This window comes from Schistocerca piceifrons, chromosome 1 (assembly GCF_021461385.2).
Source record: "Schistocerca piceifrons isolate TAMUIC-IGC-003096 chromosome 1, iqSchPice1.1, whole genome shotgun sequence".
Taxonomy (NCBI): Eukaryota; Metazoa; Arthropoda; class Insecta; order Orthoptera; family Acrididae; genus Schistocerca; species Schistocerca piceifrons.
The window spans coordinates 490,337,591-490,363,328 of record NC_060138.1 but is presented as its reverse complement, the minus strand read 5'-3'; positions in this window follow the sequence as shown (position 1 = coordinate 490,363,328).

Below are 25,738 nucleotides of genomic sequence, written 5' to 3'. Positions count from 1 at the left end.
CTGGAAGGAACATAACTAATTGTTAGAGCCATAAAAGAGGTTTTTACAGGACGAAAATTAAATACCTACTGGAATTCGAGATCATGTCTTCTTTGTATTTGTCAGATGACTGGCTGGAGAAAGAAACTCATGATTCACATGGGGATTTAAGTTATAAGTTAAAAATTAAATTGGACATTATTAAAACTACACTTAACAAAAATAAGGAAAGAGTTGTTTTCTGTATGTAACTGTATATGCGAAAGTTAATAAAGATTTTGTATTAGAATAGTTGCTTGTATTATTCGTTAACGTACCAGATATTTCCTACATACAATGCTCCATGTGCGTGTATTTCGGAAAGGGAGAGTGCATAGTCGGTGACCTTGAAAAGTAGTTGAAACTAGGTAGTTGGAAGTATAGCTCCTCCCTTTTCTTACCTATGTGTGGAACAATACCGTAAGGATTACAGGCTGTGTATCCCGATGTGTCGAATTCGTTACAGTGACATCTAATTACTTCATCTGAATCGCAGTTCTTCACCCGATAGTTGAAGCTATCTCTATCCATATAAAGTAACTTTGGTTCCACGAAATGAGTTTTGGCAAACTCATAGTGGAAGCTGTAGATGTGGAGTTTGAAGATGTTCAGTATACGCATACCCAAATAGATTGGTTTCATAAACTTTACTGAAACTTTGACACCTCCACAGCAACGAAGTTCTCATTGAAAATAGTGATCTGCCTAAAATTTGCTCTGGCTATGCTCTTTCTTATGCTCAACGCTCATCCCATGTGAGCCTAACCAAAATATCGCATTCATTTCTTATATCTACATGGTTTTACCGAAAATGGAATTATTCATCAATTTGTAAAAATATTTTTCGAAATAACTGGTCGCCCACCCTCTTTTCGGTATTTAATTCAATGTACTGCTTCAGCCAGGGGGTGTTTTGAAGGAAGTGGCCCGGGGGATTCTACCTACCTCCATCCCTAAGCTGAGACGTTTCTGAAGATTATGATAGTGAATTACATACCTCTGCTACTGTTCAACCGTGGTAATCAGTTTAGAGGTAGTGCTTCCTCGCGGAATTTGTTGCTCTGGACATAACGGCAAGTCGCTTGTCATTTCATGCATACTAACAGAGTATATGATGTCTGCCTCCACCACATACCCTACATCAGAAGCAGCCGCAAGACCATACATTTTCCTACCTAATCCCTCTAATGCTTTTTCGACCACACGTTGAAACTCGTCAACCGGCAGTGGCTGCATCATGGCGTGCCCGTATAAGTTATTTACATCCAAATATAGAATGTAGCTTGAATCGAGGGATGCGCTGAACCCCGCTCCCGTAAGTCGATTATTTACATTGGCGTTTCTATGGACACACAGGCGAAGTCCACCACGAATCCCGAGCTCAAAGAAAAGAAGCATATCAAAAGTTCGATGCTACACCTTGGTTTCTTGAGCACTGCGTTCTAGAACAACCTAGGTGTCTTGTAATAAAAGGCAAGGTGCAAAGAGTACTTGGCCATGCATACACTCTGGAACTTTTCAAAAACATCGGCAAGCAAGTCTCCATGTATAGTCTTGCATATTCACCCAAATTTGGAATGCTGAATTCCCTTCAAACATTTACGGCATGCTCATAATCTGCACTAGTCATGGCATCGCCTGTGAGAGTACTGGTAAATGCAAATACATCGGGTAGCCTGGTTTCGTAGAATTTCACCTTACTGTTCAGAAACTCATAAGGGAAAACTCCTTTCCTAGATGCAAGCTGAAACTTTTCCTCATTGGGGTATGCAGATCGGGTGATATGCATATCCTCCTGATGTAGAGTATCATAAGGTTGCTCAAGTGGCGCCTGCATAAAACATAGCGTGTCAAGGAATTGGAGAGTAATTTTTGTCGTCATTCGTTTGGTGAATGAAATATATTTCTCAACACTCTCAGGCGGCACACTGACCAGATTTTTTCCCCCAGCCGAAATTAGCCAATTGCTCAGCTAGGAGGGTCATATCCACATAAATTATGGAAGAAAACGGGATTGTGTCTTGGTAACTGATACTTGCGTGAATTGAGAGCTGCACCGTGCAAATTCCCTGTAAGATGACAGTTGTCCCTACAGGGAGTTTCAGGTTTTCTCTCTAACGGCAGCCCGCAAATATGCAGTTAACCGCATCATTGTATAATTTTTCTATCCTCCTCCGATTCGGTCTTGGGGATGCTGGTGCTGTAAAGCCTGTGAACAATCCTTGAGAGTTTTTCAAGTTGAGTAAGCAGCCAAACGGCAGGTTTATCCACGACGTAAGAGTTATAGCGGCTAAAACTTGAATTATATGAACATGCAATTTGGTACGCCGCCGTACATGGTACGTGTTTTTATCTGAAGGTGGTATGTGAGTTTAAGTGAGTTCCCTTCACAGCGGGTGATAGTGGATAGGAGACACTCGAAGTCTGCGTATACAACAAATGGACATTTTTCCTGGTGGTGAGCATTTTTTAATTTAATGAACTGGTTTTCTCCTGAAGGCATAACAACACGTACCGATTCTTTGGATTCTCAGTCCTCCATATGCCTTTTTAAATGCTTTTCTTGTGAAAAGATGTTTAGACACCTGAATCAAATGTGTTTTTTATGTTCTTTTTTCGACAACTGGCTGTAAAGGAGGCAGGACATGTATTTGATCCATATGTAATAATGGTTATGACCTTCAGAAAAGTGCAGCATGTTTACATAAAGATCACGCTCGCCTGTATATTGCTAAAAATGGAGTGGTCCAACTACAGTATGTTAATCCTGCTCATCTGGCTTGCTTTTCTGCTTCTTCTTCAGGTTATAAACGTGAGCCAATATTCCAAGATACTGTGCTTCAAATTTCTGTATGTCTTGAATCTTTACAGGGATCTCGATACTATCAAAATTATAACATCTGGGGATTTTTATTCTTTGGTGCATTGTATGTTGTTGTATGCTGAGGATGGTAACTCAAATGGTAATTTCTTCCGCAAGCCAGAATTTACCTGCGAAGCAAGCGTTATCCTTTTCATTTTGAACGTTACTACAAGCCTGCTTGTTCTTTATATCCTCAGGGAGTTTGATGAAACTGGACCCTGCATTTAACGGATCATAGAGATGAATATGTGGGTTGAGGTGTGGTATTTGGCTGCGTGCTTTAGCTGACCCTCTTACTTCCATCTCGTAAAACCGGGCAAATATAGCACCCAAGGTGGATTCACGGTACCTCTCGGTGATTCCTCCGGCATACAACGCCATTATCACCCCAGATGTAGTGCAGGCTTTTCTCCTCAGCAGCACCCAGCTGTTTGGGAGGGTGAGTTAACTCGCAGCAGACTACTGTGTTACATTTGATGATATGTATTATGTCTCGGATTATCTAGGGCTTTGAGGAGCTCTGCCTCCAGCACTGAGAGGAACAGCTGACTATCAATCAGTCATTTTAGAATTATTAAAAACAATTTAAATCAAAAACAAAAGACTGACGAAATTGCAGATGAAGCACTTCGGAAGCGTTCGGGTCACGCCTTTTCTGGTATGGCGCGCGAAGTGTTTCGGGCTGTTCGTCACTCTGGATTAGACAGTCGAGAAGAACAGACATGTTGTCTGTCGCAAGATGTGTTTCCAATTTTTATTTAAGTTCCCGTTCGTCACTCTGTATTAGGCAGTCGAGATTTACAGTCATGTCTGTGGCAGGATGTGTTTGCCATTATTCAATATTAAAAAATTCACTCCGGTAGTCATGAGGCACAGATACGTGCCACAAATAGTGTAAAGATACATGTTCTTAGATACTGTGTTTGATCATGTACTTTGCTGTATCAGAAGGTGTTGTATTAAGATCATGTAGTCTTCTCGTGTGGCTATATTAAAATACGCGAGTGGCATCCCAAATAAGTGATACATTATTTCAGAACAGAACCTCGCTAAAAGTCAGTTTCAGCCTCAAGATACAGAACCTACGACCTGCGTGCTGTTTTCTGCGCTGGGGACATCAACCTGAAGGCAGCAGGTTAATGAACTATAACAGAACCTTCGTATTCCACACAGTGCAGTGGAAACAACTAGGCGCCTCACGTGTACTGCATGCACAGAACAAATGTGCTCAGTGACACGTCATCTGCAGTAATGCAGAGGAGGTAAAGGAGGATGATCGTTATTGACACCAACTATCAATTCATTCTTCCTTTCTTGCCGTAACGTGCCACTGCAGGCTGTTGTCGTGGCAGTGTTGGTGGCATCTCTGTAACATACGAACAACAGAAGAAAATTAAGTACAATGCTAAAGATTTATTAAATATATGCTCTAAACAAATAACAAAAATTAAGTACATCAGCATTCCACAATAATAACGATGTAACGATGACAGTCACCTTTTACACTCTTAGTCCCAGGATTGAGCAGTTCAGTCGATCTTCCTGCTAGTTCTCTCGCCCAGTCAAATATCTCCATCTCTTTTTCCAGAAGAGAGAGCTCACACTGCCTTTGAGCAGCCACGGTCTCATGCTCCCACTCTGGTATTTCATCCTCGGCAGAACTGTTGTTGTTGTGGAGCCACTGATCCATCTCACGGAAGTCATCTCCAACAAGATATTGATTATAGTAAACAACAACAACAACAAAAAGTTTGTACTGAATTTCCTAGAGCGAGATATTGAGGTGTATTGTATTGCATTGTATGTTAACCGGGGACCTAGAAACGACGGAGAGACTCCGTCCCCGCCGCAGCCGCAGTGGTCCACAGCCCCACGAAGACTACCGCAGTCCACTTCATCCCTCCGCCGCCCCACACCGAACCCAGGGTTATTGTGCGGTTCGGCCCCCAGTGGGCCCCACCGGGAACGTCTCACACCAGACGAGTGGAACCCCTATGTTTGCGTGGTAGAGTAATCGTGGTGTACGCGGACGTGGAGGACTTGTTCGCGCAGCAGTCGCCGATATTGAGGTGTACTCAAACAAAAACAAAAAAAATTCTCGACGCATAGCCCTACTAGAATCTCATCCTGCTCTTGATCCATGGCAACATCCACAAATATGGATAATATATGCTTCACATAAGTGTATACAAGAAAAAAAAAGAAATCTAACAGCAATATATTACAAATGTACTTACGTGCTTGTTGCATTTCGGCCTCCAGCAGCCGCTCAATGTCTGTCAGCTGCTGCCCTAATGCTCAACAGCGAGATCAAAAATTTTATAAACACTTGTTACAATATGAATACGTCAAGAGCTCTTTTCTGAGCGTGTAAACTATCACACAGAATCTGGAATTTGGAGATGTACTTACATGCCGGCCGCGGTGGCCCTGCGGTTCTAGGCGCTTCAGTCCGGAGCCTCACGACTGCTACGGTCGCAGGTTCGAATCCTGTCTCGGGCATGGATGTGTGTGATGTCCTCAGGTTAGTTAGGTTTAAGTAGTTATAAGTCTAGGGAACTGATGACCTCAGATGATAAGTCCCATAGCGCTCAGAGCCATTTGAACCATTTGTACTTACATGATGGTAGCCCAACCTCTTCAACTTGCTGGCGACTTTCAGCTTTCAGCTGCTGTTGCTCTAATGCTAGAACAACAGTAGAAATGTTATAAGCACTTGTTACGATTTGAATACTTCAAGAGATGTTTTCTGAACATGTACACTACCACCACAGAATTTTGAAATGTACTTACATGGTGGTAGCACAGCCTCGTCAGCTTGCTGGCGACATTCAGCTACCAGCTGACGTTCTATTTCTTCCAACATTTCAGCAGTGAATGCTGAAGTAGCATGGAAAAAAAAGAACTCTTGTAACCGCTTGTTGCGAAAATGTATCAGAATCTAGAATTTGCTTTCAAATTTTAAACTGTTGCAATTTGAACGTTTTTTAAAACAACACTTACATGGCAATTGCCCCGAGTTTGGCCGTTTCCCACCACCGCTACCACATTACAATCATCTGCCGATTTCCAACTGCTGGCTGCCGCCCCGCTGTCGAGTGGACTGTTAGTGTGGGTGCGGGAGGCAGGCAAGTGGTCACCATGCAGACCGCCAGACACCAACCCAAGCGGCGCATGTGGTGCGAGTTGTATCATCTAAGGCTGCCAGAAAATTATGAACACACGTGGCTCGGCAACCTCTCATCTCAAGCCCCCAGAGCAGGGCAGGAGGCGGTAGGTGTCTCCAGCAATGTCCCGCGAGGCGAGGCAGCTGCAGCAGCCGTCATGAATGCGGTCCAGTGGAGGATGCACCGAGCCCCCCCTCTTCCCTCCCCCCCCCCCCTCAACAAGGTCACGCGAGGCGGCGTATTGCAGGAGGCGGGGAAGGGATGTAGCCTGGCACACCACTAGCGCACTCGCGCCCGGCAGCGCCCCGCGGAGTATTTTAATGACTTTGCGATCGCAGTTTATGAAGCGATAAAGTGATCGGAAGTTAAACAAGAGTATCCATGTCCTACGAAATGCGAATTATGTCCTTCTCAGAACGTAATTCACCGATTTACCGTCCTCTGAATTTCTTTTTTTTTTTTGTCGATTTCTACCACATATTCCCGTTTTACGAACAATTTCCGTTAATACTACGTCCTCTGAATTGAGAATTGAATTCTAAAGCTAAAATTCGAAATTCCAGCCAAAATTCAAAATGTCCGCCAACAGAGAAAGGGGAGGGGTAGGGAGGGAGAAGGTGCGGGGACCCATGTGCAGGTTGAGAAAAACACATGATGTCATCTGAGAGGGCGTAGGTGTGGGTGTGGTTGTGGGTAATTAATTATCAATTTAATTAATTTGCTTCTCAATTTGATATCAAAACTGGAGTCATGCCGCCCTTACCCTACTACCTTCAGTATCTCTGTTAGGGGGAACAAGATGAGTGTGACACATACACCCCTCAAGATATTTTTGTTGTTTTTCAGTACGTAGGTTAATTTCACTAGTTTTACCTATTTCCGCCTACACTTGTTGTTTTTAGTATGTAGGTCAATTTCACTATTTTGCCTATTTCCGCCTACATTTTGGAACATCTTTCTACTATTCTTTAGTGAGTGGTAATTCTTTCCCTTTCTTTCTTTTTTCACTCAGTTTCTGTGAACTGATTAACGTGTCGACTTATTATTGGCAGCAGGTACAGTCAGCATTTGGGTGGCCGCTTTTACCTGGCTGGAATGTTTTGTGCAGCCGGTGAGGCCACAAGCCCTTCAACCTCGCCTAGCCCTCAGGCGAGCAGCTAATACTTGTATGTGTAATGCCTTTCCATTTTCGAAACTCTAAGTTTCATGTTACGTTATTGGCTTGAAAGTTGGGAAATTTACACATGCAGAAATATAAATGGTTCTAACAAAATGATCTTTACTGGGAGTTACTATCCTCCTGACACTCCCCCTATAGCAATGACGTCATGTCGTCGTACACTCGCACGTCTCGTGGTACATGTGTCCTGGGTCCTGGGCTTCATCTGATGCGTCATAATGCTCAGCTACACACGTCTGCCGTCTTGAGCGAGTCTCATCATCACGGTATTTTTTCGATAAGGCTTGTCAACGGATCTCGCTCTGTTCTGGGGAGCGTCGCAGTTTCCTCTGTCTCCTGCGTCCCCAAATTTAGCTTCGCGCTACTCTCAGTTGTAAAGTGCCAAAGACATCTACGATTGTAATACAATCAACAATAATAATACTACCTCGCGTTTGTGGACGACCTTGCGATACTTAGGAAGGACGAAGAGAGTACGTCAAATAGCTCGAAATACTCAAAGGATGGTTAGGAAAATCAGGATTACAAATCTCATTCGAGAAAACTACGTTCTTACGTTCAAAGGCAAAAATCGTGAGACTGAAGACAAGTTACGGTAAAATCAACAGTGTCCCGTACTTTAAATACCACGGAGAAATCATCGAACCAATAGGCCTTGAAAAAATCACAGAATAAAATCGCCTAGAAAAAGTAAAAAAAAGAGCCTTGGGATTAGTCCAAAACCTCTACAATAAATAATCCATGTTAAGACAGACAACACAGTCATAAAATTAACAGCCCGCTACGCAAGCGAAACGCAAACGTAAAGAAGTCAAAAAAGAACAGAAAAAAATCATTGTGAAAATTTTAGGTGCAAGACGTAAACAAGACGGTTAAGACGGTTACAGGCAACCATCATTCAAAACAACAGAAAAGTTTTCAAACGTCGAAACTGACATTAAGAAAAGGTGAATGATATTCTTTGGGCATCTCAACAGACTACCAGAAAATCGATTGACAAAAAGGGTAATAGACCACGAAACATCACTTAAGAACTCATCTTGGCTGAACGAGTTCGAAAGGACCTCAAAAACGCAAATATAAGATCAACCGACGTTTTGGAAAGAGACATATTCGGACACAAAGTAGACAACTGGGAAGTTTTAAAGAGTGGGCAAAGCAAAAACAGTACAGAGAAGAGTGGCCAGAAGAACGTAAACAAGCCTTGTCGGAAACAATGAGAGCCTATTGGAACAACAAGAAGAACCTAAAGGAACAGTACAGAGAAGAGTGGCCAGAAGAACGTAAACAAGCCTTGTCGGAAACAATGAGAGCCTATTGGAACAACAAGAAGAACCTAAAGGAAAGTTGACTGAGTTATTTGCTTAACGCTTTCCATTTATTGGGAGAATTAACTAATAATAATAATAGAATAATACATTTCCAGAAAAAAAATGCAACAGCCTCAACGACATCGTTTTATTGACAGCTGAGATGGCAGGTAATTCACATTGTAAGGATACATCATAACGCATTCAGATCAGTAACAGTACCCAAACAGTCGCATCAGTGCACAGTGTACCTCTCTCTGGCGGCAACGCAGGCGTGTGTTCTCGCATGAGAACGATCATAAAAGTGCCGAAAGCCATCCTGCATAGATTGCCATTTGTTGCAATATAGCAATGGTTCTTGCAGACTCTGGGGAAGGCGTAAGTTCCACTGCAAGAGAGATCTGGCAATCTTTTTGGCCAGGGTAGCTGTTGTACACCGTGAAGAGCAGCGTCGCAGCAGCCTTATGTGCACGTGCATTGTCCTGCTGAAAAAGCACGTCACCCTCCTATCGAAGAAATAGCAGTAGCACGAGGATAAAAGCCTGTGCAACTAAGCAACCAGTAGCCACCGGTTACTTTACCCATCCTCCCATTCCAAGATGAAGCCTGGGATGGAGCCTGTGTGCTGTGGGCGAATGCACTCTGCAATAGGTCTCTCAGCAGACGTGTGTACGTCCACGGACAGACAGAACCCACTCTCGTCGCTGGAGAGAACAGAGCGCCTTCCACCCTCCAGTCAGCTTCCGACAGCAGACTAGCCAAGATTGGCAGTGTCGTAGCCTGGCCAGAGGCACGCCTGCTCTCAGTCCTACTGCAAGCAGGCGATTCCCAGTGGTCCCTGATGGCACAGCAGGCGCAACATGTGCCGGGATTTCGTCCCAAGGTTACATTCGGTAGGCTACAGCTGCTCGCACATTGCCTCGATCTTGACGTGCGTCTGTATTAAGCGAAGGTTCAGAACCGGGGAATTGGAAATTTGTGGTAAATTCCTATGGGACCAAACTACTGAGGTCATCGATCCCTAGGCTTAAACTAACTTACGCTGAGGACAACACGCACCCATGCCCGAGGGAGGACTCTAACCTCCGACGGAGGGAGCCGCGCGACCCGTGACCAGGAGCCCTAGACCGTGCGGCTACCCTGCGGGGCCAGAACCAGGTCTTTAGGCGTGGGAAAGTTCTACAGACCACTTCTGAAACCAGCGATACACCACCCACATGTTATGGCCAACACAGGCAGCAATTTGCCGGTACATCCATCCAGCTTCCCGCAGGCCCACAATACGGCACCGTCCAAATGTTTCAAGCTGTTCAATCGGAGTACGTACTCGTACCTGGGGCATGGTTGTACCCTATGATGAATGTTACAAATACTGGTCACCTGTAAAATCAGCGCAGTTACTGCCTGCAGAATCAGTCCTTCTGAGCGCCATGTGATCGCCACTGATCGTGACGACTATATCAGTAAGACTATAACGGCACGTGTAATATCCTGGTGCCAGTGAACTCAGCCCTTCAGGGCACTGAATTTTTTTTTTCACAGTGTAGCCTGTTCAGTGCTAACTTGGTAGTGCACCTCTGTAGCATAACGTCCAGGAAATATCATTTCAGAGAAATTTAGTACTTGAGGTGCATATTCCGAAAATTTGAGAAGTATACCCAGTGTCTTTCCTAAGAGTGTCAGGCGTATTTTCTCTGGTGTTTCGGCACGTATTTCCTATTTCGTTTTTGCGTTGTGTAGCTGCAGTCTACCCAAACAATTACTGCTCTGTTATGTCTTTCATTCGACACCTCGTATCAACAGAAAGCGTCGGTTTGTTTTCCATTACAAACAAAATTATTTTTAAATCGGAATTTTACGTGCCCATCCGATAGAGCGCTCCCAGATTAGTCTATCACAATATTCTTTTTATCGATATGTACTGACCCGAAGAATAAACAGCAATCCAGCAGCGCCTCAGCACGGGTCAGGCTAATACTGTCGCTACTCGAGTACTAGTTATTCTTCGAGCTTTACTGTCCCTGTTAATATATCTCGATAAAACAATTATCGCACTAAACTAATCTGGGATCACTCTACCGAATGGACATGTAAAATTTCACTATAAAAATCACTGTATTTATAACAGAAAAGAAAGCGATGCTTTCCATCGACACTGGGCGTCGCATGAAAGACACCATAAGCACCATTCGCTATAAAATAAAATCCAAGTGTGCACTCGTCATTATTACCATTTCCCTGAGCTCTGCGATTGTGAACACAAGTCTGCAGACCATGGGTGCGTGAGTGTGTAAAGGAGACAGATGCTGTTCCTTTCACTCCTTTCCGCGTCCTTTCACGAAAATCAGTCTTTCCGTTAGTTTTTTTTCTTAATATTAAAGGCGCTTTCAATATCCGTGTTTCCTTACTCAACTTTTTGTGGTTCGCAGCTTCCATTTGAGAGCAGCAAGCGTGAAATATATAAGCCGCATGAAGGGCACCGAGTAATTGTCTATGGAAACGATTAGCGTTTCAGCGCAGCCAAAGTAGGTTGGAGTAACGCATTCTACGTATATTCTGTACATTCTGCATGTAAGGAAAGGCTACGGAGCGGGGTTCTCATTTACTTCTACATGTGCTCTGACAGCGTCTGCTCCTTTTCTCTATCTCTTGTTACAGTCAGCCCAATCTAGGAATGCTGCCGTCACAATGGCGTCTCAAGGAGAAATCGCAATAAGTTTTGTAGTTTCTTGAAAGACGGTCGCCTGTTACAATGCAGCGACAGTTCCACAGTGCCTATGGTCGAGATCTGGTTAATGTAAAGAGCATCAAAGGATGGTATGGAAAGTTTAAAAGAATGGCAGGGCTGGTGACAGGTAAAGAGCCCGTAGACCTGGAGTGAGTGACAACACCGTTGATGCCGTGCGTATAGCATTTCAAAGCAGTCCACAGAAATCGACACCTCCTGTTCACAGGGTAACAGGTACACCTCACAGCACGGTGGTGAAGATTTTACACAAACTGTTGCATTTACATGTATACAAAGCGCAACTCCTGCATGCTTTGCAGCCAGGTGATAAGCCCAGAAGTGCTTAGTTTGGTAGCAACATGTTGGAACGAATCGATGCAAACAACGAGTGTCTTACTGAAGTTTGCTTTCCGCTTAAGCCACTTTTCGCATCTCCGGAAAAGTAAACACGCATAATGTCTTGATCTGGGACTCGGATTATTATCAATAAATAATCCGTTCTTTTTTTTTTAAAAAAAAAAGAGCTTTTTATTTATTCACTTCGTATTTTCACCAGCTCCTCGCTTTCAGGTTTCAGGTAAGTAACATACATCGTCTATGCTGCTTTTGAAAAAGTGAGGAAAATAAATTTCGAAAGTTCGTCTGTATGACGATTAAATCGGAGGCGGTCTTGCAGGCTGCCATATTCCAATGCTGGCCTCCCTGCATACAGTAAAAGGCTAATCGTCCAATATATGAATCCATGCAGGCTCCTCATGTGGGAAGTGAACTGTCTTCTCCAAGCTCCGCGCTGACAATGCACGCTTCGGCCTCACCACGATAAATATTGAACGTGCTGCGCGAATCCACATGTGGGCGCTGTGCCGCGATCGACTTTCCGATACCGCGTGTAAGTGCACAGCCGGAGCATTAGTTGGAGAAAAAGGAACGCCGAGTATATGAGATCACGCACAGCCGACTGCTTTCCTAGCAAGTAGCGTAGAAATGATTAAATATGCATTATCCGCAAGCTGACTGAAGAAGAACACTGATGAGGTGATTTGAGTTCTTAAATTTGCGTATGCATGCTGGCTGCTTTCGTACCATAAAAAAACAATACACAGTCGCACTTTTTCCTTTGAAGAATATGTCGAGATAATGAAATACGTGTTACGAGCAAGATGACTATTACAATATCAGCATGAGCAGGATGGGGCATGCATGACGGTGCTAGACGCAAATGAGACGACCTGAGCAGCCCCTTTTCACTTCCATTACTATCGTCGACTTTCGCGCGAAAATGAAGCGCCAGTCCGGCAGTGCTAATGGCGGAGGTGCAGGTCAGTTGGTATCGTTTATTGAGTGACGACGATATACCGTGACCACTCTTTGATGAACAAAGTATGGCTTCCCCCCAGGAATGGAAGTATACGTATGCCTGTGTTTACTTTTTAAAAAATTCTGTAGACACTACTTATAAGATTCCAGGAGAGCTATCGTAAATATATCTACGATATTGCAGAGCCTGTGTTATTCTTATTACGATGCAAAGTTCATTTGGACACCACAGCCATTACGAAACACGTTATATGAATTCGCAGTTGCGAATATGGACTACCTTCAGCTGTACAAGGGAATGACGACGCTGAAAATTTACGCCAGACCGGGACTCGAATCCGTATTTCCCGCTTATTGCGAGCGGTCGCCTTACCATTTTTAACAATAAATTAAAAACAAATACGTCGGCCGGAAATCGAACCCCGCCGACTCTCAAGTTTATTTTATTTTAATTATTTTAATAGCTCAGTCAGCGGCAGGCTCGAGGAGGCAAGGCAGGTAGGGGTTGACTTCCGAGGCCTAGCCACGATGTCTCTCTCCTCCTACCACCGAAACGCACCATCACATTTTTTTTCTGTTTCCTTTTTAATTTTTTTATAATAAGCAACAAAAACAAATTACCCATACGCCAAAAATTATGCCGATAATGCGAATAAAAAGGGCCATCTTGCCCGCTGGGATCGCTTTATCGAAGCGGGCGGCCAGTAAGAGGTGGTCGTAATTGCAATGGGCGTCACCAGTCATCAACCGTCGGAGCGTCCGGGGCCGCTGCACACAGCCAGAGACTGTTTCTGTTGCCGTAGGAGAATCGTGGAAACATCACGTCTGCAAGTCAATTTCTTCTCACACGTTTCACACCCCAGCTGGGCGGTGGGTCCATGAATTAAGGCCCCGAAACAGTTAGCAAAAAGGTTCCAGTATTGCGTTCTGTTCGTTAAAACCAGTAATTCGTCGATCATGTTTTGCTACAATTTGAGGACTTCCTTTTCGCCGTCACGGTACATGTAGTGCATCGCTATTCGTTGTACCCAACTGACCGCATTCATCCGGGTCATTGGGAAATAGACGGCGTCGGGATGAAAGAGGTCCAGCGGCACAATCGAAACATAGGGGCGGCGTAGCATGGAAGCCAGTATCTGACGGATTAGTTTCCAGCACTCGTGTGCGGGGCCATAGTTCAGTCTGTGTTCGTCTGTGACTACTGTCGTGCAACGGGGGCATATACGGTCGTCAGTTAGGTGAATGGCACGTAGCCTTGGTCGGGTCGGAATTTTCTCTTTAGTGACTACATAGCAACATACCATGTCGACCGCACGAAAGTTGACAGGAAGGCCGCGTGGGATCGCCAAACCCTCGTCCAGTCGAACGTGGGTTTGCGTCGTACAATGTCGTTAGCCAGTTTCCAGCGTTGGAGAACACTATAATATATCTTTGCTGTCGGATTCCGTGTCTCAGGTATAAGTCCCAGCTGTGCTCCACGAAAAACCATGATAATGAGGGTGATAAATGTCCAACAGGTACCGGTGGGCACAGCGTGTATGGGGCCACCTCTGCTATCAGGATGACATGAAGACTGTCTGTTGGTGAAAGCCAGAGTCGCCGCATTGAGCGAAGGTACAGCGCCAACGCTCTGTGCTTGACGTGAGTGAGTCTAACACCTCCTACGTGGATGAGTAAAGTAAGAGTAACAAAACGGGTCTTAAAAACTGCACCAGCGTTCACCACGTGTCCAAACACTGCCTGTATCATGGAAGCCATCGTGTCTGTCATTGGTAATACGTAGGCGTAATGGTTAAGTTGAGAAGCCATGTACACATTGACGTACTGAGAGCGTTGCAAAATGTCCAACGATTTGAATTTTTTGAGGCGAGCCAATATGCGGAATCGTCGTAAGACGTTACGATACGCAAAGGCCACCGTACGTTGTATTTCTCGATGGAGCGACATCCCTAAACATTTGAGCATTGGGACCTTTATCAGGGTACATCCAGCTCTGCAGGCATGCCTCGTCCCACCTCCATGTAGCATGATTTCCGGAGGTTGATCACACAGCCTGCCACCGCCCCATACTGTTGGAGCCAGGAAAGCGCCGTTCATATATCGTCACTTGTCCGTTCTAAGAGCATCGCATAATCGGCGTACGCGCTACATCGAAAGGTCACGGAACGGAGGCTAAGACCTTCCAAACGTCTCCGTAGAGCGTGAAGAGCTGGTTCGCGGGCAATGGTGAATAACATGGCAGAAAGAGGACAACCCTCTCTGACGGACCTGTTGACACGGACGGGGGCGAACCGATATCCGTTTACCAAAATCCTCGCGACCGCCCCATGGATCAAACGAAGCACAACACTTGGCGTCTTGCGTAGGACACCGATGTGTTTCATAGCTGCATGTAGGAAACCATGTTCGACCCAAGGTCAAAGTCCAGCGCAACAAGAGCGCCGTGGAGGCGGCATGTTTGCTCGAGCGCCACCACGTCTCTATAGGTGCTTAAAGTCGTAAACACATTACTGTCGCTTCCGAGGCAGGTTTGATCAGTGTGGATGGCCGCCATTACCATAGATTTGAGCCTTTCACGGAGGATGCGTGTCAACAGCTTGTAGTCGGTGTTTATCATTGTCAATGAGCGGAAATCAAGTGGGCGACAGTCTCCTCCAGATCTGGGCACCGGAATCAAGAGACCCTCAGTGAAATCAGATGATACCTGAAAATCGGGGTTCGGTAGTGAGCTGCCTCTTGCGCCTTCTCCTGTCTTGAATGATATGGTGGAGGGAATGTCATTCTCCACTAACATCATCAGTTGTCCTCGCTCGCACCCGCACACCCGCGAGACGTACGGCGGTGATACGTAGCAACTGTGCCTTGATGTGGTGTTCTGCCGATTGCCGTTCCGGCGACGGCGGTTGCACAGCCAGTTCGCGGGGAGCAGTGTAGTAGAAATCAGTGGTCGCGGCATACCAGCGCGTTCTACCTCGTCCATAGCTGGCTAATGTGCGGCACAACGCGGGTTTGACACACCGTAACCAACACTGAAGTACGGAACCGTAGGCGGGTAATCGCCGGTGGCAACTTCGCGTCTGCAATTTACCGCTTCAAGAAGGGCCACTTTGAGGCGCCACGGACCTCTGCTTCGTCAGACACGTTGGCGAGGGGTGGAGTGGGGGGTGGGGGGGGGGTGGGGGTGAGGTGAGAGTACACACGTACACTAAATGGTCCGTGAACGCTGCCGGCCACATCTCAGCGTCGGTAACTGCCGATCGCAGGCCGCGTGTGACGCAGACTCGATCCAAAAGGCTCGCGGAATGACTAGTAGAGTAGGTGTATACCTTTCGGTCGCCGTTTTGTATGACCCAAGGGTCCGACAAAGCCTTTACAAGCGCCTGAAGTGCTGGGCAGGTGGTATAGTGCGGCATCTGATCGGATGGTCTGAGCACACAATTGAAATCTCCTACTACTAACAAGTGGTCGGCATTTCCCTGTAAGAGCAGTGCTATGTCTTCAGCAAAAAAGCTGCGGCGTTCTCTCCTTCTATCGATGCCGGAAGGAGCATACAAGTTCACTAGACGTACTGTACCAACCGTGAGTGCGACCCCCGGGCCGACGGTAAATAGGATACATCAGCATCCCTCAGCAGAATAGCCTTACCTCCTCTGCCTACATCTGAAGGCATAGCGTAGGCGTCATATCCGCAGTATCGATACAGAGTCCTGATCGGACTTCTTGAAGGAAAACAACATCCAGATCCGAAGCTCGTAATATATCTTGCAGCATACGGGTTTTGAGAGCAGAAGTAACGCCGTTGACATTGATCGCGGCGAGGCGGTATGCCTGTTCCAGTAAGTCGCGGGGGTTGTCCGTGGTATTACAGGTGGGCAGTAGTCGCTGTGTGGAGAGTCTTCAGGGCATAGAGCTAGGAAGCGACGGGTGTGGGTCATGCCGGCCTAGGCGTCTGTCGCCGTCAACGTAGATGCTGCCAAAGGCATCGATGTATCGTCAGACTCCTGAAACGCATCCTGCATCTCCATCTCCTGAACCGAGTCTCCCAGGAATGTCGTACCAGTGGATCTCTAGAGGCAGACATAGTGGTGGGTGCATCCCCGGGGTCGGAGTTTCGGTGACTTCATGCATCCCGACAGTGCGTAGATCCACAGGTAGCGGGAGAAGACGTCGAAGCGTGTGGTACGTTAGTATCGGCCGTGTCGGATCAGTTTATCGACTGACGCACCTCAACGATGGATGATGTCCATCGTTGCTGCCTCGCGCCGTTCTACTGCGTCGGTTCAAAAAATGGTTCAAATGGCGCTGAGCACTATGGGACTTAACTTCTGAGGTCATCAGTCCCCTAGAACTTAGAACTACTTAACCTTAACTAACCTAAAGACATCACACACATCCATGCCCGAGGCAGGATTCGAAGCTGCGACAGTAGTGGTCGCGCGGTTCCAGACTGTAGCGTCTAGAACCGCACGGCTACACCGGCCGGCACTGCGTCGGTCGATATGCTCCGTTTCTTATGACACTTCCGCTATTTCTGTTTGCGCTGTCTCGCCTCTGTGTCCGGCGCAGGGCAGGGGGTGGACGCGGCATCCTGCTCTTCAACTTCCACCGCACCGTCGGCTTGTCGTTGTAGCAGTGCGCCTAGGCTCGACGAGAGGGCAGCAGAGGCATCGGCGCTGGAAGACGGTGGGGGCTCCTGAGGAACTGTTGCAGCGGCCTCCAAGGCTTGTACCAATATAGAAAGGTCGTCATAGACAGCTGGAGTCTCCCGTCTCGCCGCACCAACATACGTAATCGGCACAGAGGTCGCTATCGGCGGTCGAATCTAACCAGCTGAGGCCGTCTGCACGAGACTGCGTTGCAGGCAGATGGTTCAAATGGCTCTGAGCACTAAGGGACTTAACAGCTGAGGTCATCAGCCCCTAGAACTTAGAACTACTTAAACCTAACTAACCTGAGGACATCACACACATCCATGCCCGAGGCAGGATTCGAACCTGCTACCGTAGCGGTCGCGCGGTTCCAGACTGAAGCGTCTGGCACCACTCGGTCACAAGGCCGGCCGTTGCAGGCATTGCGTTGGTGCGTGACCTGCCTGTCCACATCCGGAGCAGGTCCTCGGCTGGCCGTTGTAAATAATTATCGCCCGACAACCAGCGATCGTGAGATACGAAGGTATATGGCGGTGCACTTCAATACGGACCTGTCGCATCCAGTTAGGGACAGGGTAAGTATCGAAGATCTTCCATTTTTCGGCCGTATGGCCGTGGACTGTGCCATAGGGTTGAAGAGAAGGGTGACCAGATCCGCTGGAACTTCAAATGGTAGCTCGAACACGCGCACGTTTTGTATTCCTAGTCCAGCAGTTTAAAGCGTTACCACACCCACATTTCCGTCAGAGTGGCAGAACCTATAACCTTCCGTCGAGCGCCTGTGAAGTTTGTCACACACCTCATCGACAGTGAACTTGTAAGTAGGCTGTTTAGGTTTTTTTTATTGGTAACGCCACGTAGCGCTCTGTATGAAAATCACTGGCTGTGCTGTGTGCAGTCTGTGGCTGGTTTGCATTGTTGTTCGCTATTGTAGTGTTGGGCAGTTGGCTGTTGGCAGCGCGTAGCGTTGCGCAGGTGGAGGTGAGCCGCCAGCAGTGGTGGATGTGGGGAGAGAGATGGCGGAGTTTTGAGAGCGAATGATCTGGATGTGTGTCCATCAGAGACAGTAAATTTGTATTATTGGATATCATGAACTGATACGTATATATGATGTCTTTTGAACATTATTAAGGTAAATACATTGTTTGTTCTTTATCAAAATCTTTCATTTGCTAACTATGCCTATCAGTAGTTAGTCACTTCAGTAGTTATACTCTTTTCTTTAGCTGGCAGTAACGGCGCTCGCTGTATTCCAGTAGTTCGAGTAACGAAGATTTTTGTGAGGTAAGTGATTCATGAAAGGTATAGGTTATTGTTAGTCAGGGCCATTCTTTTGTAGGGATCTTTGAAAGTCAGATTGCGTTGCGCTAAAAATATTGTGTGTCACTTTAGTGAATGTCTGAGTACGTTTAGTTTTGCTCAACTGTTTGAAAATCAAATAATGTAAGAGGTTTATCAGCACAATCGTTCATTAATTTTTCTAAGGGGACGTTACAAACTTAAGATATACAAAAATAGTTCAAATGGCTCTGAGCACTATGGGACTTAACTTCTGAGGTCATTAGTCCCCTAGAACTTAGAACTAGTTAAACCTAACTAACCTAAGGACATCACAAACATCCATGCCCGAGGCAGGATTCGAACCTGCGACCGTAGCGGTCTTGCGGTTCCAGACTGCAGCGCCTTTAACCGCACGGCCACTTCGGCCGGCTAAGATATACAACCTGGAGACAATAGATAAGTGGATACCTAGCAGCTCTTTCGGGTGAACATGTATCACGTCGCGTAAAAATCTCTCTATTTCGTGGCCCTTGGATCTAGAGTACGTAGCGTCGAACTGCAGGTTGATCGTGGCTTTCCGATGCGAAAGGGCCAAAGGAACAAGCACTGCGGCGACCACAACCATTAAAAAACACATGAAATGAATTCGCAGTTGCGAATAAGGACTACCATCAGCTGTAGAATGGAATGGCGACTGTGAAAATTTGTGCCGGACCGGGACTCGAATCCGGGTTTCCCACTTATCGCAAGCGGTCGCCTTACTGTTAGGCTATCCGTGCACGACTCACGGCCAGACCCAAACTTCCATACAGCGTCAACCATACTCGATACTCGAACATCCATTATGTATATTCCCGTACAAGTCAGGAGTTGTACTTGAAAGTCGCTTGCCCAGTATCAGCAGATAAATACTATATTGCAGTGCCTATATTATTCTGACGACGATGCAAAGTTCCTTTGGACATGCATGCCGCAGGTCTGTCTGACAGTGAAGAAACCCTTTACAAAGGAACGGGTAGACGTATCAAGTTGAAATTTGTGTCACATACTGATGTCTAAGGTCCCTTGTCGCTGTAGATTATTTAATTTTCTACTCCAATAAAATCGAAAGATACGGCCGTATATGTCACTTATTTTGATACTCGCAAACTCACTTACCGATACTTATAGGATACTTTCTGCTGACCTGGAATCAGGAAATCTGGCAATAAGCAAGGTTTCAAAGTGCACGTGAAGGGGAAACTCCTGATATTCAACTGTAATTATATCGCATAAAAATTCTTTTTTTACCATTACAAACTTACATTGCATTCGTAGTCTCTCAAGAATCTCAGGAACTACTGTAGGGATTTTAAACTGTTTTTCAATAATATATAGTACAAGGAAGGGTTTTGTATTTAATTGACAAGTATTTCGTGCTAATTGGCTGAACTGTGATTAAATGAAGTTCACTGCCGCTGTGAAAACGGTGCCTATATCAACTAGCGGTGATAGGCGTATGGGGCCCCGACTACTGCGGTGACAGTTTATGCTTACGAAACGTACAGCATCTTTAGTGTTTCAACTCAAAATACTACTGGCAACTGACGCATGATTGCACTCCCATTGTTTGGGATCAGGTTCCTATATCCCATAGAATATACAGTCTAGCGTTCCACAGAATAATTCGACCTCTGCATGAAAACATTAGCTCTATGATCGGCTGCACCATTTTCTTCTCTAGACACTTCTGTCGAGGCTTATCAGAAATCGCAATAGGGACGATAGCACACGAAGTCAACACATCTTAGCAAATGTGAAATTACAGAAAGAATTTAAACCAAAAACTTAAAACCCTCTAGAAAATCTTGCAATTCCTAGGAGCACTATGATGCCAGTATCAACTTCGATAATACGCAAAAACTGTCCAGTTTCTCGATTCCTGCGGTGGATGATCTATATATAAGGAACAGTCAAATGAAAACCGGACACCCGCCACAACCTGACAGTCGAATGGTTGAATTCAAAAGTAGTCATCACACGCGTTAAGGCATTTATTTCACTGGGAGACGAGACGATTAACTCCTGCTTCACAGAACGCAGTCGGTCATTGACGGATACACAGTCGCACCTACTCTTGCACTTCCTCGTACGATTGAAACCGACGTCCATGCCTGTCTTTCTTCAGGTTGCCAAAGATGTGAAAATCACACGGTGAACGATCGGGGCTGTACGGAATTTGTTGCAGTGTTTCTCAGTCAAATCACTGAAGTGTAACCTTCGTCAGATTTGCAGTATGTGTGCGCGCAATAACATACAACGAGATGATTCCATCCGTCAACATCCCTGGGCGTATTGATATTACGGCGCGTCGCAGATTCAGCAAAGCGTCTTCATAGTGCTGCTCGTTGACTGTGGTTCGATACTCGAGGAACTCGACCAGCAGGGGGCTCCTGTAGTCGAAGAAGGTCATCATGATTTTACATATAAATTCAAGAGGATCACTGCTGTCAGCTGGAGCGGGACATTACGCGGAATCAGTGGCGACGAGTGAATTTGTGTACCGGACAGGGATTCGAACCCGGGATGTCCGGCTTACTAGGCAGGTGCGTCAACCGCTGCGCCATCCGAGACACCGTTATCGCAGCTGCAAGGACTCCTCGGCACGCGTCACGGCCTATCCACATTCCCACCGAGCGCCACCATCCCCAGTCCCTGTCCATTGACTCCATGTTCGCTACTCTGAAATTCCCACAGGAGCTCGGACGTATTTGCGCATCAACACTGAATAAGGTGGATCCATTGCCCAGCTAGCGGTATCAATTATGTGAATGCATAGTGTCTGTTCTTTCAGACATATCCGAAACAACAGACACCAAGTAGAATAAAAAATGGTTCAAATGGCTCTGACCACTATGGGACATTACATCTGAGGTCATCAGTCCCCTAGAACTTAGAACTACTTAAACCTAATTAACCTAAGGACGTCAAACACGTCCATGACCGAGGCAGGATTCGAACCTGCGACCGTAGCGGTCGCGCGGTTCCAGACTGAAGCGCCTAGAACCGCTCGGCCACAACGGTCGGCCACCACGCAGAATCTGCAGCTATGAAACATTATATGTAAATTGGAGGATGTTACTGATATCAGCTGTAGCTGGACATTACGCGGAATCACTGTTAGCCGCTCCTCCAATTTACATACAATGTTTCATAGCTGCAGATTCTGCCTGGTGTCTGCTCTTTCGGACGTGTCCGAAAGAACAGGCACCATGCATTCACATACATCGTGACCTTGCTGGCACTTCCGTGAACAGCTTTTGATTTCTTTGGCGAGGGCGATGTGAAATGTTTCCACTGTTATCTTTGCCACTGTTTGCTCTCGGACTCGAAATGGTAGCGCCACGTAAAGTTATGATGACCTTCCTCTTCGACTGTAGGGAGGCTCTTGTCAGTTGGATTCCACGTTCGCCAACTGAAATATTTCAAAATTTTACCAAAATGAAATTTGTAAGCCTCCCAGACGTGTTGGGAGTGGCGCAACAGAGGATGTGGACCGATGGACTTTCATAAAATGTAACTTCCATATCGCAATTTGATGGTCGTTCTGTGCAGTATGATTGATTTGAGAAACCCGGGCTACTTCTCTGAGTGGCTGCAGGCTCTTGTCGTCCAGTAACGAATCGGTGCCACATCGAAGCGTTGTGGATTCCCTGCGAGAAATGCTGAAAAATAGAACTCGTAATACAATAAATATCGAGGTGAACGTATGATATGGTGGATTAATGAAGAATCAATGCATTAGTAACTCTAAATAAGTAACTCTAAAAAGATACGTGTTTTAAAGTTTTACTGACCTTCAAAGTAGTCACTAGGATTGTGTATAACCCGTTGCCAGCGATGTGCATGTCGTAGGATACTTTTAGCAGTGCCAGTTGTGTTGACAGTTTGAGAGGCGCGGTCTATTGCCCGACGGATTTGTAGAGTTCTGAAGCGAATGCCGTGAAGTGTTTCCTTCAGTTTAGAAATCGAGTTGAGCTCACGAGGGCTTGAGTCAGGGGAGTGCAGTAGGTGGTATAGCACTTAGCAGTCCCGTCAGTAACAGCTTGCACTGTACGTGCTTCAGCATTGTCCTGCAAAATGATGGTCAGGTCCTGCAGAAAGTGTCGTTCTGCAGAAAGTGTCATCACTTCTGTCTCTAAGCTGGTCGTACGTTGTGTTCCAAAAATGAACAGCATAGAGACACAAGTGATGACACTTTTTGCAGGACCTGACCGTCATTTTGCAGGACATTGCTCAAGCACGCACAGTGTAAGCTGTTACTGATGGGGCTGCTAAGTGCTATACCACCTACTGCACCCCATGACTTAAGCCCTAGTCAGTTCAACTCGATTTCTAAACTGAAGGGAACACTGCACAGCATTCGCTTCAGAACTGCTACAAATTCGTCGGGCAATAGACCGCGCCGCTCGAACTGTCAACACAACTGGCACTGCTAAGAGTATCCTACGAGTTTCACATTGCTGGCAACGGTTTATACACAATGCTGGTGACTACTTTGAAGGCCAGTAAAAGTATGAAACACGTATCTATTTTGTACGAGCTGTAAATAAATAGTTGCCACTATTAAGGTTCCAACCCTCGTAAATATGAAGCCTGCATCTTCTTTCACTACACAGATAATGTAAATCTTTACATATAATTTTACACAAACGAGAAATTTATTAGAAAGGGGTATTACACTCTGCTGGTAGAGTTTCTCGAGCTCGAGCACGGAACCACAATCAATATGCAGTGCTATGAAGGCAGTTTGCAGAAACTGTGACGCACCATACGTCAAAATGCCCAGGAATGCTGTCGGACGGAATCACACGATAACGCCAGCCCGCACAGTGCTAATCGGAGGAATGGCTAGGCTACATGTCAGTGATTTGGCTGGGAAACACTGTAACATCTTCCGTGCAACCTGGATCGTTCATTCTGTGATTTTCACGTCTTTGACAACCTGAAGAAAGACTTGCATGGACATTGGTATCAATCGGACGAGGAAGTTCAAGAGTGTTGTGGATCCATCAGCAGCCGATCGCTCACGTCTCCCAGTGGGGTAAATGTCGTGACGAGTGTGGTGATTATCGCTTTGAATGGAAGCATTCCATTGCCTCATTATGGCGGGTGTTTGGTTTTCATTTGACTGCCCCTCTTGCACAATTAAATTTGTTCGAAAGTGTCGGTGCGCGAGTCCTGCTCGCACCTCTTCCTTTATACGAAGTTAATAACAATCTAGCCGAGGAGATACCGCAGGCCATGGCACCATTCCCTAGACTGTGTTCGTGGGGAATGTCATAAATCAATGAGGAGCGCGTATGAATATTACTACTTATTCTGCCAATAAAAATTATGCTTGCATAAAGTGCTTACAATGTGTTTTTTTTTCCTTTACACGCACTTGACGACAACATAGCCAGTGGTGAGGTCATTTTGAAACGTCCCCTTTTGAACAATTCTTACACGACTGTCCTTAAACTGACACACAATATTTTTAGCGCAACGCAATCTGACTTTCAATAATTCGTACAAAAGAATGGGCCCTGACTAACATTAACCTATACCTTTCACAAATCACTTACCTCACAAAAATCTTCGCTGCTCAAGCTACTGCAATACAGCGAGCGCCTTTACTTTTTTTTTTTTTTTTTTTTTTTTAAAGATTTTAACCTTAGAACCAGCAATGCTGTTATCCAGTCCCTTGCTGAGTTATTAACACACGTGCAAACACTCACAGTCCCAACTTCTCACATATTGTCCATATACTATGACCAACAGAAACGTGTGCAGTGAAATGTAACTAACAAGTTAATAATGTCATGACTGGTGACAATTACAATTTTATAACATAAGAATACAATTACAAAGGTACAAAATACATCATTAAAAACATAATAATACAGATAACATTTGTAGTACAGGCTTTACAAAAGAATAGAAATAAACATATACATCAGTGTTACAAAAATAGTGACATAAGTACATACATAAAATAATGAGAATAGTTTTCGAAACATTAATTTCACACATGAACATTGAAACAGAACAGAATTGTAAACAACTTTACAAAGAAAATAACATATTATTAATGCAACTTATATTTGAGGATAACAGTATTCCTCCTCATAGTGAATATAGCTTAGTATTAGAAGAGAAAAAAATTCTATGAAACAGTACACAGAGACAGGAAGAAAACAAATACTCAAGGGTACACAAACACATAGTGGGATAACACCAATAGGAAAGGACAGGGTACGTTTTCAGTGTAACATTTGGTACTGCAGTCCAACCCAAAACTTCATATATCTTTCCTCTTATTTCATCCTTTGTTTCCACCAAAAAAAATTCTATCTAAGCATGCTTTCTGTGTTTATATGTTCACACGTTTCTTACCTCATTTTTATTTTCCATTATCTTACCTCATCATTTATTTCCAAGAAAATCCTACCTAAACCTGTTTTCTCAATGCATTTCTTCCAATTCATCGCAACTCATTCTCTTAGAGGCTACCCCCTCTTAAGCTAACTTAAATCTACTGAGCTCAGATGCTAAACTAAGGAACGAGGCAATGCAGCAGCACAAAACAATTAACACAAGCAGCAATGACAAAAAAAATGCCAATTTGCAAAGCAAGCAGCATAAATGAGCAAAAGTCAAATTCAATAACACTATGCCTCGCAAACAGCAACAGCAAATGCAATAACTTATATCTAAACATGACATAGCTCAAGCAGAAAAAATATTACACTAAACAACAATGCAGATAAGGGAAATGTATATTCACATCTTAATGTCTATGTAATTAAAGTGGTGCACCACAAGAAGTTATTCTACCAAAAAGTTACCAATTACTTGAAAAGAAAATTATGAATGCAGTTACTAGTTCCTTCTTATTGTTCTTTCCTGTCCAAGTGCTCCTTTTTTAAAGAATGTGGATCATAAAATAATTATTTAATAGATCTGTTGACAGAAAGTGTTCACATTAGCAAATGCATTTTATTTTATAAAAGCAATGCTGCAACACAGCTGAAAAACAGGTATCAAATGAAATAAGCAATTACGCAAACCAAAGCATAAAAATATCATTCAATAGTCATGTGACATTTCATAAGTCAGTAGCTCTCAATTCTCGTAGAAAGACACTTGTCATTGTCAGGTTTGCAGGTGTAAGAATATTTCCAAGGATAATGGCCTCCCCTTT